The sequence below is a fragment of the Bos grunniens genome, chromosome 11, assembly GCF_055505025.1.
Source record: "Bos grunniens cultivar Pamir isolate PY7600 chromosome 11, Bosgru_T2T1.0, whole genome shotgun sequence".
Taxonomy (NCBI): domain Eukaryota; kingdom Metazoa; phylum Chordata; class Mammalia; order Artiodactyla; family Bovidae; genus Bos; species Bos grunniens.
In genome coordinates, this window is record NC_141175.1 from 28,679,612 (window position 1) to 28,692,864 (window position 13,253).

Here is a 13,253-nt window from a genome sequence, read left to right on the forward strand (position 1 = left end):
GGAGGAAGGGCCTCCAGCTGCTGTGCTCCAGGCTAAACACAAAATCTCAGGGGGAAGCTCAGAGGCAAAGCTATGATGGTCAGTCGATCATCAGCACATTACTCCAGCTGAGGGACCAGCCAGCCTCCGACCTCCTCCGTCCTCAGCCACAGTGGATACCTCTGCACCAGGAAGTCAGTCCTTGCAATGGGCAGCAATTGACCACACCATCATAGCCACCCACTGATCCTAGTTCCACCCACTGGAACCACAGGCAGAGGCAGTCACAAGATGGCCCCTGAGACAATGGAGATGCTTTTCTGCAACTTCTGGATTCTCCAGGCTACACCCACCTGAGATCCTTCGCCCACCTGGCCCTAGCCATGATTTCAGGAGACCTTACTATTCCACCAGACATATCTGAAAGAGTTCTAGAAGGGTACAGTCCCCCACTACCGACCTCTACTCTGTCCCAAGTACAGGCTTGCTGCTGCTGCTGCTGCTAAGTCGCTTCAGTCGTGTCCGACTCTGTGCTACCCCATAGATGGCAGCTCACCAGGCTCCCCCGTCCCTGGGATTCTCCAGGCAAGAACACTGGAGTGGGTTGCCATTTCCTTCTCCAATGCATGAAAGCGAAAAGTGAAAGTGAAGTCGCTCAGTCGTGTCCAACTCCTAGAGATCCCATGGACTGCAGCCTACCAGGCTCCTCCATCCATGGAATTTTCCAGGCAAGAGTACTGGAGTGGGGTGCCATCGCCTTCTCCTAGCTCCCCCCAAACAGACAAAGTGCTCACTAAATTTGCTTGGCGTAGGGGTGAGTGGATATTTTAGTGACTTCTTTCCTGAAAAGAACATTGATACTTATGATTCATGAAATAACTGCACACTTACTCACAAACACATCGCCCTTGCAAAGGAGAAGAGGAGATAAAACAAGAGATCATTACTGCCTGTCCCCAGAAAAGACACAGCAGGAGAGAAAAAAAAATGTTAAATGTTTGTAAAAGCCAAATAAATGTTTGGGGCTGTTTCATTCTCATTCACACCCAAGCCCTTTTGCTGATGGATGGAGGTTACAGGAACTCTCCCAGATGCGGGGGTCAGTCCTCATTCAAACAGCCACTACTGCCAAGACCATCTCTGGACAGTGAAAAAGATAAATGACCCTGCCCCCACCCACAGATGACATCACCTAGGCAACACCGAAACCAGGCAAGGAGCACAGGCTTTGCTTCCAGGCCAGGTGGTACAAGTGGTAAAGAATCCACCTGCCAAAGCAAGCGACATGGGTTCAGTCCTCAGGTTGGAAAGATCCCCTGGAGGAGGAAACAGCAACCCACTGCAATATTCTTGCCTGGAGAATCCCATGGATGGAGGAGTCTAGCAGGCTACAGTCCAGGGGGTGGCAAAGAGTCTGATACAACTGAGTATCAGAGCTCACCACAGCGAGACATACTAGGGCAGGGTCCCTTCCTCTGGGTTCATGTCTCCTGTGCTGCATGGGTAGAAGGGAAGGGGTATGTCTGTGCTCCAGCAGCTGAGGTCAGTGATCACACAACGAGGTGGAAAAAAGGCAGGGGCCGACTTCCCTGACAGTCTAGTTGTTAAGACGTAGGCTTTCACTGCCATTGGACCCAGGTTCAATCCCTGGTCAGGGAATTAAGATTCCACAAGCTACGTGGTGCATCCAAAGAAAAACAAAAAAAAACAGGGGCAGCCGATAGGGCTAAATATCACCCACTTTTCTGAGGTAGAGTCTGGATGAACTTGGCAGCTACCAGCCTGCTAGTCTGCAAGGTCTGATGAGCGGGAGCATGATTCCAATAGAAACAATAGAACAAGACCCAAGACCCAGGTCTAGACATTCCCTCCACCTGGGCAGCTGCCTGCACAGCTTTGTGCCCCAACTCATCTGGAAGGAAGCAAGGACTGCAAGAAAACAGACCCTTCCCCGGGGGTGGGGTGACCATCGGCTCCTGGGATGGGGGTGGGAGGGAACCCCTTGCAGCCAGCTGAAGCATCATATCACTTCCCCTGGCACAAGCAGAGGCCAGAAGGGGCACCGGGCACCAGCTGACCTGAGAACAGCCTGCTTCCCAGGCCCATGTCTGGGAATTTTCTCTTTCCAAATATGAAGGAAATAAAAATAGGGAGGCAGGGAGGCCAAAATATGCTTGCAAAAACCTAAGTCTGGCTTTGACATGCCTGCTCCCACCATTTCAAGGCTAAGAATAATGGAAGGAGCTGGAACTCCTGGCTGGCTCCCAGGCAGTGAGAGCACTTGGATTCGTGAGCTCACAGTTATCTGTGCCACACCAGGCCCTCTGGAGCTAGTCAGAAGTGTCAGGAGCCTTCAGAGAAATGAATGAGTGGCTGATTAAGAAATGTGGCTGCTGACAAGCAGGAATTACCTCTAAAAAGCATTGCAAAGCGTTTCAGCGATAGAAACACAGTCCACAACCGGCCAGTCCAGAGGGCAGAGATGCCCACACAAGGCTGAGCCCTGGCAGTGGCCCAGGTGGACAGCTTCCACCCAGCTGGACCCTTGGGACAGGACCACAGGGAAACGAACCATGTTCAGCTTGTCACTTCCAACTCAACTATCTTAAACACCTGGGTTTTCCTGTGACATCTTGTCATGGGCTGAGTTGTACAATCCCCGCCCCTCCCCAACTCATATGTTAAAGTCTTAACCATTAGTACCTTCCAATGCGACTGTATTTAGAGATAGAGTCTAAATACCCGAGAGTGGTAATTAATTTAAAGTGAGGTCATTAGAGTGTGCCCCAGTCCAATATGACTCACGTCCTTGTAAGGAGAGGAGATTACAGACACAGAAACATACAGAGGAAAAACCCATGTGAGGATGCAGGGGGAAGATGGCCATCTCCAAGCCAGGAAGAGTGGTCTTGGAAGAAACCAATCCTGATGACACCTGATCTTGGACTTCCAGCACCTGGAACTGTGAGAAAAGAAATTTCTGTTCTTTAAGCCACCCAGTCTGTGGCGCTTTGCATGGCAGCCCAAGCAGACAAATGTCCGCCCAGTCTGCTTGTTCTGTGTGTTTAATGAAAGTGAACTGATGCTTTCATTTGTTGTAAGGAAAACAGAGGGGATGTGAAAGCCGACGTCACTCATCACAAGCCCAGCCTCAGATGCGGAAGGGACTCGGTTCTCTGGAGTCCAGGAGGACTGAAGAAAAGGGCAGATACTGATTGACAGCCAGGCCTTAGGATAAACTCTTAACATTCGTAAACCCCATGGCAACTCTGAGAATCAGGCATTGTTATCCCCATTTCACACATGGGGAAAACAGTCCCTAAAGTTGGTCATATATATTCAGTGGCAGAAGGGAGATAAAAATCTGTGATGGTCTGACTCCAAAGATTATGCTCCTGCCTCCAACAAGAACCAATGAAATAAATTCTGGGAGGCAGGTATCCCCTCTAATGATCGAGTTCTCTAACAGTGAGAATGAATACCACTTAGCACACGTGGTAGGAAGTACCTTAATTAGAGGCATCCAGGCAGGGAATTCAGTTTCCAGTCACACGCGTCTCCTCCAACACAGCCTGGTTAGGTCACACTCTTACACACACACACACCTCCCACCGCCCTGATTCACCATGCACCCAGGAGATGGTCTGAATCACTGAGGGGGTATAACTTGAAAGTGCACTCCCAAGTGGTTCCAGTCTGTCATGGCGGGGGGTATTGCTGCTGGAAATCCTCAGGGAAGGAAGTTGGGTTGGATGTTCCAAACACTCTTCTAAACCCTGAAAGCCCTCAGCTCTTGAACATCTATGGAGCTTCGACAGGACGCACAGCACTTTGGCTCGGCGCCTCCAGAACATTCCCCAGAGCCGGGATCAGGGTATCCACCGGATCCTCAATGACCTCAACCTCTTCTTGCACAAACACAACACAGGTCTGGCTGAAAGGAGCAGTGGAGGGTGTCCAGAAATGCCCTGGGTAGATCGAAACCAAGGCCCCAGGAGGCTGAACTAAAAGTTTGCTGTGTTTATTCTCACTTGGTCAGATCCAGGAAGAAAATCGGAGAAGAGCGACTGGGCTGGCAGGTTGGCAAACCCCTCCACCACGTGCCGCCCACATCTTGTTCCAGCTGAGGCGGGATAAGCCATTCTGCCACCATGACCCTGCCAAGAAGCTGATGACAAAGGCCAGGCTGATGGCTCCAGGCCCTGCAGCCCTCTGGTTCCAGCTGGGGTCACTCAGGCTCCCATGGAAGCTCAGCCTGGTCCTGGGGCAAAGGAAGGAAGGGTGGGCACCTGGCCAGCAGCACACGGGCTCAGTGCCCAGCCAGCAGGGCCACTCGTCCCCTGCTGACCCAGGGCCTGGTGCCGATGATGTGCATCGCCCTCCATCCACTTCCCTTTCCTGCTTCCTCCCTCCTCCCTCCTATTTCCTCCAAGCCTGAGGACCTTCATCCTCTCCAGTTCTCTCTAGCGCTTGCTCCAGGGAAAGGAGACTCAAGTCTGGACTGGAAGCCCCCTTGGCAGAGAAATTTCACTATAGGTCTCAGCTGTAACTTCTGCAAGCTATAACTTTCCTGACCCGCCAAGACTGGGTTTCAGGCTATTCTGCTGCGTCCCAAAAACCTTCTCTCTCTCTCTTTAGTCACTAAGTCATGTCCAACTCTTGTGACCCCATGGACCGTATAGCCTGCCAGGCTCCTCTGTCCATGGGATTCTCCAGGCAAGAATATTGGAGCGGGTTGCCATTTCCTTTTCTGGGTAAGATGTATGGCATTGCCTTGAATTATCCATTTACTTACCCTCTGCCCTACCAGAATATAAGTACCTTGAGGGTTGGAACTGTCTTTTTTCACCCTTGTATTCCTAACACCTGGCATAAGAGAGAAACTCGAGCAGCATTGGTTGAATCAGTGGATGGAGACAGATGGAAATTCTAAGGGATACGGAAGACCTCTCCACCCAAGACAAAGCCCATCCTCATTAAGTTCTACCTCAGACGGCCTTTGGGAATGTTCAGGAAGATACTGATGGATGATCTTGATAGGAGGGATTTTATCCAAGGATCAGAAAGATGCCCTCCCCAGCCTACAGAGGGGAGGGAGGACAGAGCAGCTTCGGGGTCTCCTGCCTGGCAGGGAAAAGCCAGCAGCTCCAGGCACCTGATGACGAGAGAGGAAAATGAACACAAGAGGAGATGGTTAGCACTAGTTCGTGTACTCCAACACATTAAAACATCGGAGCTTCGAGCAGAAAAAGGTTTACTGCAGGGCCAGGAGACGAGTGGTTCATGCCCTAAAAAAAAAAAAAAAAAAAAAACAAGCTCCCAGAAGGGTTTCAGCAAATCACCTGGTGGTGGGAGGTGGGGGGTTCCAGGGTAGGTGATCAGCTTATACATGGATTCTCCTACTTGCTGATGGTGAGGTAGCAGGGTGATGTTAGAGCTTAATATTATCAGTCCCTAGGCTCCAGGAGGCCTGGGGTTATGTGCTCATGGTCATCGATTAGCTAACATCTTTCATTTGGTGGGAGGTTTTCACATCTGCAAAGCAACTCAGGATATTTGCATCAAATATTACTATCTGGGTATTTCAGAGAGGGCCTAAAGCAAAATATATGGGGAGGGTCCCATGGTGTCCGGCTCCTTTAGGATGGAGGCAGGAAGGTGAGTCACATAAGCCCAAGGATGGGGAAAGACCCAGAGCCAGCCCCCTGACCCCAGGCTCCACCCAGACGAAGATCTCAGGCGCACAAATGAATGTTGACTGAGGATATTTGTAGCGATATCATATTTGTCTTTTCTCTGTCTGACTTACTATACTCAGTACGACAATCTCGAGGTCCATCCATGTTGCTGGAAATGGCATTATTTCATTCTTTTTATGGCTGAGTGATATTCTACTGTATATACATGCCACATCTTTATCCATTCATCTGTCGATGGACATATAGGTGGCTACCATGTCTTGGCTACTTGGCTATTGTAAATAGCCCTGCAGTGAACACTGTGCTGTATGTATTTTTTCAAATAATAATTTTCTCCAGATATATGCCCAGTAGTGGGATCGCTGTTTCATACGGTAGCTTCCTCTTTAGTTTTTTAAGGAATCTCAATACTATTCTCCATGTGGGCTTTCCCTAGTGGCTCAGTGGTAAAGAACTCACCTGCCAACGCAGGAGACACGGATTTGGTCCCTGATCGGAGAAGATGCCACATGCCATGGAGAACCTAAGCCCATGCGCCACAACAATTGAGCCTGTGCTCTAGAGCCAGGGGGCCACAACTACTGAAGCCTGTACAGCCTAGAGCCTGTGCTTCACAGCAAGAGATGCCACCACAATGAGAAGCCCACACACCACAACCAGAGAGCTAAAGAGTAGCCCCTGCTCACCACAAATGAATAAAAGCCAATGCAGCAATGCAGCCAGCACAGCCAAAAATAAATAAATAAAATTATTTTTTAAAATAACTAAAATGTAAAGCTTTTTACCTTCTTCTGTGGGATTCCCTGGTAGCTCGGTTGGTAAAGAATCCACCTGCAATGCAGGAGACCCTAGTTCAATTCCTGGGTCGGGAAGATCCACTGGAGAAGGGATAGGCTGCCCACTCCAGTATTCTGGCCTGGAGAATTCCGTGGACTGAATAGTCCATGGGGTTGCAAAGAGTCAGACACAACTGAGAGACTTTCACTTCTTCACTTTCTTTTGCAGTTACTTTCTTGACCTGTTATGGTGTCTTGTTTTGTTTTTTAAAGAACTTAATTTTTTTTATTATAGTCTTTGATTTACAGGAAAAAAAAAATGGTGAAGATGATACAGAGTTCCCAGTTTTCCTTATTAACATCGTATGCTGCTGCTGCTATTGCTGCTAAGTCACTTCAGTCATGTCTGACTCTGTGCGACCCCATAGACTGCAGCCCACCAGGCTCCCCCATCCCTGGGATTCTCCAGGCAAGAACACTGGAGTGGGTTGCCATTTCCTTCTCCAATGCATGAAAGTGAAAAGTGAAAGTGAAGTCGCTCAGTCGTGCCCGACTCTTAGTGACCCCATGGACTGCAGCCCACCAGGCTCCTCCGTCCATGGAATTTTCCAGGCAAGAGTACTGGAGTGGAGTGCCATTGCCTTCTCCACATCTTATGCTACCATGGTGCAATTGATACAAGTAATGAATCAATATTGATAACTATTGTTGACTAAAGTTCACACCAGATTCAAATTTTCTTAGTTTTTACCTAATGACTTTTTCTAGGCTAGGGTCCTATCCAGGACACCACAACACCTTTATTCATCATATTTCCTTAGGCAACACTTGCTGTAACTATTTCTCAGACTTGCCTTGTTTGGATGTCCTTGACAGTTTTGAGGAGTGTTGGTCAGGTATTTGATAAAATTCCCTCTATTGTGATTTGTTCGATGTTTTTCTATTAATTAGACTAGGGCCATGGGTTGTTGAAAGGAAGATTGTAGAGGTAAAATGTCATTTCATCGCATCATCTGAAAGGGGCATGCTATGCACAAGACTTATATCACGGTTGATGTTGACCTTGATCACCTGGCTGATGCCGTGCTTGTCAGATTTCTCCACTGAGAAGTGACTCTACGTTCTCCCCCTTTCCGTGCTTTACTCTCTAGAGGGAAGTCACACATACAGCCCACACTTACTGGGTGTAGAGGAAGGTACCACCTCCATCAGGGTGGAGTATCTACGTAAATTATTTGGAATTCTTCTGTGCAGAAGGTTTGTCTGTTCTTCCCTATTTTAAAAATATATCTATTTATCTATTTGGCTGCATCAGGTCTTAGCTGCAGCTCTTAAATCTTTGTTGCGCCATGCAGGATCTTCGTCCATGACACATGGACTCTCCAGTTGCCATCTGCAGGCTCAGTTGCTTCAAGGCATGGGGATCCCAGTCCCCTAGTCAGGGATCTAACCCACATCCCCTGCATTGCAAAGCCAACTCTCAACCACTGGACCTCCAGGGAGGTCTCTGCCTATTTATTTTTATATTCAGTCATGTATTTATATCAGCATGAGCTCATCAATACTTATTTTATACTTGGTTTATAATCCAACACTGCTTTAGTTTCTTGCTCAGATTGTTTCTTTCCATTAACTCCCGTGCTCCTTTGATACACTAAACAATGTTCTCCTGCACCCTGGCTCCCTTTCCATCTGTGTATATTGACAAGAATAGATGGGACACTTGACACAGAGACTGAGCCACAGGGATTGAAACCCTGGCTCTTTCAGCTATATGTTCTCTGCAAGTCACCTTGTCTCTGAGGCCTCAGTTCTTCATCTATAAAATGGGCATCCTGACACTCCCCCCAGAGAGCTGCTGTGATGTTCATGGACGCACTTAGCACAGCTCCCTCCTCACCGGAAGTTTTCCATAAATGGGCTGCATTATCACCGAGAGCTTGACTCTCTGAAACCGGCCCTGAGTTCCAAGAAAACCAGAGAAAAAACCTCTTTTGCTAAGTCTTAGAGGGCAGCTTGGGCAATCTCTGCATCCATTATGCCAGAAAAGATTCCCAGGTGAAAATGACCTTCACAACATCTATATCTCAATAAAGGTTCTTTCCAAATATTCACATCATAAATGAACTGTCTAGAGAACAGCTCATTGAAGCCACTTAACTCTGCAGATTTTTCTGCTACCAGGCCAGGATGACCTGCAGTGGCCTACAGACTGGGCAGATGTCTGTGCACGACGATTCTGGACCAAGAAACTGGTTGAACAGCACACCCTTCGCAAACAAAAGGGTGTTCCTTGGCCTCCACCAGCCTCCACTGCTTTCTTGTAGCTCCCTGGAAATACAGGCTCTGAGAATAGTGAATTCCTGTCCATGGAAGGACTCTGGGTCAAGGTCAGGTGTCATCTCCAGGCCCGTATACCTACCTAGACCTTCTGAAGATGGTGCCAACACTGCCTTCCCAAATTGACTCCACACACTGGGCAGCCTCCTTCCAACCCAAATTGTTCCTGAAATATATTTTAGAGTTTCAGTAGCCATGGGCCAACCTCATCTCAAGACTGTAGATAGTTAAGACTTCTCTGTGATCTTCATAGAAAGCATTCCCATTATTTATTGTTGTGTAAAAAAAAAAAAAAAAAAAACTTTGTGACATGAAACATTTATTATTACTACTACTATTATTATTGTTGCTTCTCCTACTACTGTTATTATCTCTTATGGCTTGGGAGGATGGCAGGCTCAGCTCAGTGGTTCTGTCCCACAGTTATAGTAAGAGCGGGGCTGGAGCTGGAGAGGAAAGCCTTCCTCACTCGGATGTCTGGCGACTGATGCCAGGGCTATTGGCCAAAACACCTACAGCCTCTTCCCCTGGGCTGGGCTTCCCCACAGCTAATGTCCTAAAAGAGGAAGAACCAATCTGAACCTGTATCAACCTTTAGGACCCAGTCTTAGAAGCTCAGAGAACCACTCACCCACACTCTCCTTGCTGAAACAGTTGCAAACCCCAGCCAGGTTCAGGGAAGGAGAACAAAGATTCTGCCTCTTAATGATGGGCCGTGCGGTCACACTGCAAACAGAACACGTGGATGGGAGAGACCATCACAAGCATCTTTTGAAATACACCCTGCCACAACTATAAACATTCTGCTGTAATAATTCACAGTCTTCAATGTGCAAAATGCCCTTATGATCTCCCCCAGGGCACCCGGATCTCACTCCATTATGGCAGCAGCTTAACTTCCAGGAACTTTTCATCTAAACCAGGCCCAAACACCAGTGAGGTCCCATGGTATGGGTCTTCTTCTATGGGGTCTCCACTAAAGACCCAGACCCAGAGTGACACATTATCTGCCTCTTACATACCCAACATATAATGATGGGACAAGCCCAAGATAACTGCTGTGAGCACTACTGTTCAAAAAAGGGGAAACAGGAAACAGGCCAAAGTAACTGGATCAGAGCAATTTCTCAGCTACATGTACAAATGATCTGAAATGCAAAAATGTGCATTTATTCCTACAAGTTGTCTTTCTCATTCTAACCTCAAATTATTAGCCATTGGCCCTGGGAAGTGCTAAATGGAAGAGAGATGAGCCTCTGGAGAGGGTGAAGGAAGAAGTGGAGTATCGTCTTGGCTCCCCTTGGGGGTACTCGGCTCCCCACGGTCATGGAGCTCTATCAGCTGGCCCGTCCTCATGACCACGCCCTCCTGGCCCAACCCTCTGGCAAATGACCACACAGCACTAGTCTCATGTCTTCTCAAAATAAACCGGGATATAGAAGTCGCTTTGATCCAGTGTTGGTGCCAAGCAGGGAACACATGAGTGTAAGGCTGTCAGCAGCCATCTGCTGCATCCCAGGGGGAAGCCATCTGTAGAACAAAGCCAGTGGCAGCAGGGCACAGAGCCAAGGACTTGAGTGAACAGAGCCCCAATGATGCCATGTGAGCCAGACCTCTACCCCAGGGCCTTCAACCAATAATAAACTCCCTGCTTTGCTTAAGATATTTGGGGTTAGATTTTTATCACTTGCATCTTAAAGCATCCTAATTCACATCCATTTCCTCCCCAAGTTCTCTGTTTTCAGCTAAGGCCTGACCTCCCATGGGCCCTCTTCATCCTTCTGTAAGAAGGGGGACCCCGTGAAGTGTATACTCCATTCTCTAGTCATGGGGCATTCTCTGGCCTTTCTCCTCCAGTTTTTTCAAGCTCTGGAAATAACTGGAAGGTAACCATAGCTCACACAGGACACCTATCTCCACTCAAACTCAAGCCTGCCCTGCCACGAACATTGACTGTTGACAGTGAACAATCCCCCAAGTGTACACACACTGTAGAGGAAAGTACTAAGATGGTCTCACAAGACAGTTGCATATTTGGTGTAGACACCCCTCCAACTCTCAACACCCCCCACCCCCACCCCCGCCCAGACTCTGCCCCCGCCAGGACCAGCCACTCTCCCAGGGCTCTGCCTGTCAGCTTCTCTTCTATATGACTTGGAAGCTGCTAGTGTCAACACATGAGCAGGAAATGGCTCTTTAATCACTGCAAAGTCCCTCTTGATTGCAAAGATTAGGTCAACCTTTGGCCTCGGCCTCTGGGTTGCTATGCGTAGGGCCAAATGAATTTTGTTTGGTGACAAATTTAGAAATCAGTGACAGGGAGTCTAGAGGGCTCTTTGCCTGTGGGTCATGGCCCCGCAGGGGCACCAAGAGCCCATTCGTGGACACCAGTGGTACTGTGTCCCTTGGTTCCAGCAGTAGGCCTGGACTTCCTCCAAGCTTGGCCAACCACCTGAGCTTGGTTTGGTTTTGAGTGAAGAAACAGTGTGAAGGTTTAGAGGAGGAAGATGCCTTTGAATGAGTCATCTGGCTACAAAAATGCACCTGGCTCTAGAATTTTCCACAATTCCAAAGTGGTTGAGCCTGGAGGCCCCACTGCCCGAGTTTTAGAGACAATAGAAAATGTTTCAGCTGCTGAGGCCCTCCGTACCCAGTGCCCCTGCATGGACACCCTATACTTTAGACTCCAGAGAAAAAGGGCCTAAAAATGGATCCTTCTGTTACAATTTTGCAACTAGATTTAATGTGGAACAGAGAAGAAGAGTTGGGTGACATAACTGATGTACAAATCCTAATGTTAGCATATCGGAATAAACCTGTGCCAAGGTGTAAATTTATGAACCAAAAGGGAAAACTAAGAACCTGTCCAGCTTAATCGTAATGAAAAGGATGAAATATTTAAGGCTGTGATCAAGACCGTGCGATGTCACAGACAGGCATGCCAAGCACATGAGCACTTCGTCTTGATCACATGCACACCCCCTCTTGATCACAGGTGCATCCCCTTCTAATTATATTATACCCCTTTCAAAATAACTGGGATTATGTATGAGAGCAATTAGCAATGCTGAACAGCAGCTTGTTCAGATTCCAAGACTTCCAGGCCTATGTAGAACCGAGGGCCTTGGATAATGGAGGTCTGGGAAAGAATGATGGGGCCGGAGGGACAAGGAAGGTCACCTGTGCCGGATGCAGCAAAAAAGTTTGACTCATAAGCCATTTGGGGACCTGCCCTCTGATGCCCACCAAACTCCATGGCTCTCCCATTCTGCACTTTGACCCCAGAGAAGGTTACACATAAGGTATGACCCAGGGGAGGGGCAAGATATTTCTTTCTGATCCTGAATATATGTCATTCATTTGCATGGACATTTGCGTGGACATGCCAGTGGGCTACAGGTTAGAGCAAGGTTGGGATTCACTATGGCCATACCACCTCCCAGCATGTAGCTGTAACTCCATCCCCTCCCTTCCACCCAAGAAAGCTACTGTCCATGTCAGCCGATTAGCTACTGCCGTTAATAAGCTACCTATGGCTCAGCTCATGATAGTTTTGGATGCCCAAGATAGCAGACCTCACTATTTGAGTGGCCAATTCAACCAATCAATGGCATCAGCCTATGTCACATATCCACTCCCGAAAGACCTCTCCTCCAGCGCTCTCTTCCTTGGTGGTGCATCCTCGGCCTTTGAGCGTGAACCTGAAAAACACTGGATCCTCATTTATTGGAAAGCCTGTTCCCAGCCAACACCCAACAGATTCTCTGATGCACCATGACGTGGGGTTAACAATTACCCCAATTCTCTCCAGATACATTCATTTATTTGATGAGCTACTATGTACCAGACACTCTTCTAGTAGTGACTGGAACAAAGATCCTTGTCCTCAGGGAGCTTACATTCCAGTAGAGAATGTAAACCTAATAAATAAAATAGACACTAAAAATAAACCTAATAAATGTGCACAATAGAACAGTACATTATAAGTTATTAAGTGTTGGGGGAAAAAAGACAAAAGGGGCAGGTGAGAGGGTTAGTTTGCAGAACTGAACATGGTGGTCAGGTTTTGCTTTGTTTGTTTGAGCACGTACTTGAAGAAAGTGAAGAGATTTAGCCAAGGGGACAGAGAGGGAACAGTATTCTAGGCAAAAAGCAGAGCCAGAAGGAAGCCCTGAGGAAGAACATACATGGTACCTGTAAGGAGCTGCAGGGGCCACTGTGACTGGGACGGAAGAGCCAGAGGAAGGTCAGTGGAGAGGAGACTGGAGGGGAACAAATTGTTCCAACCAGAGGGGACATGTCCCACTTGAGGCCTGAGACGCAGGACCTGACATAAGTCAGGCAGAGCCCCAAGAGCTTCTGCAGATTCAAGGCCTGCTCCAGGTAGACCTCCTGCCTTCGGTTTCCACCCGCCTCGGTCCGCAAATCCAGGACCCAGCCACCACACCACAGAACAGGC

General features: G+C 48.2%; 1 long non-coding RNA gene across 1 annotated transcript; it reads right to left on the reverse strand.

Annotated features, from left to right (window-relative positions):
* Positions 1-3,999: 3,999 nt before the first annotated feature.
* LOC147362775 (uncharacterized) lies at positions 4,000-12,496 on the reverse strand. Its single transcript, XR_015135814.1, has 6 exons — positions 12,370-12,496; positions 9,426-9,520; positions 8,877-8,960; positions 6,464-6,509; positions 4,967-5,134; positions 4,000-4,240 (listed from the first exon to the last, which is right to left on the reverse strand). It is a non-coding gene; the product is annotated as an uncharacterized LOC147362775 (long non-coding RNA).
* Positions 12,497-13,253: the final 757 nt, after the last annotated feature.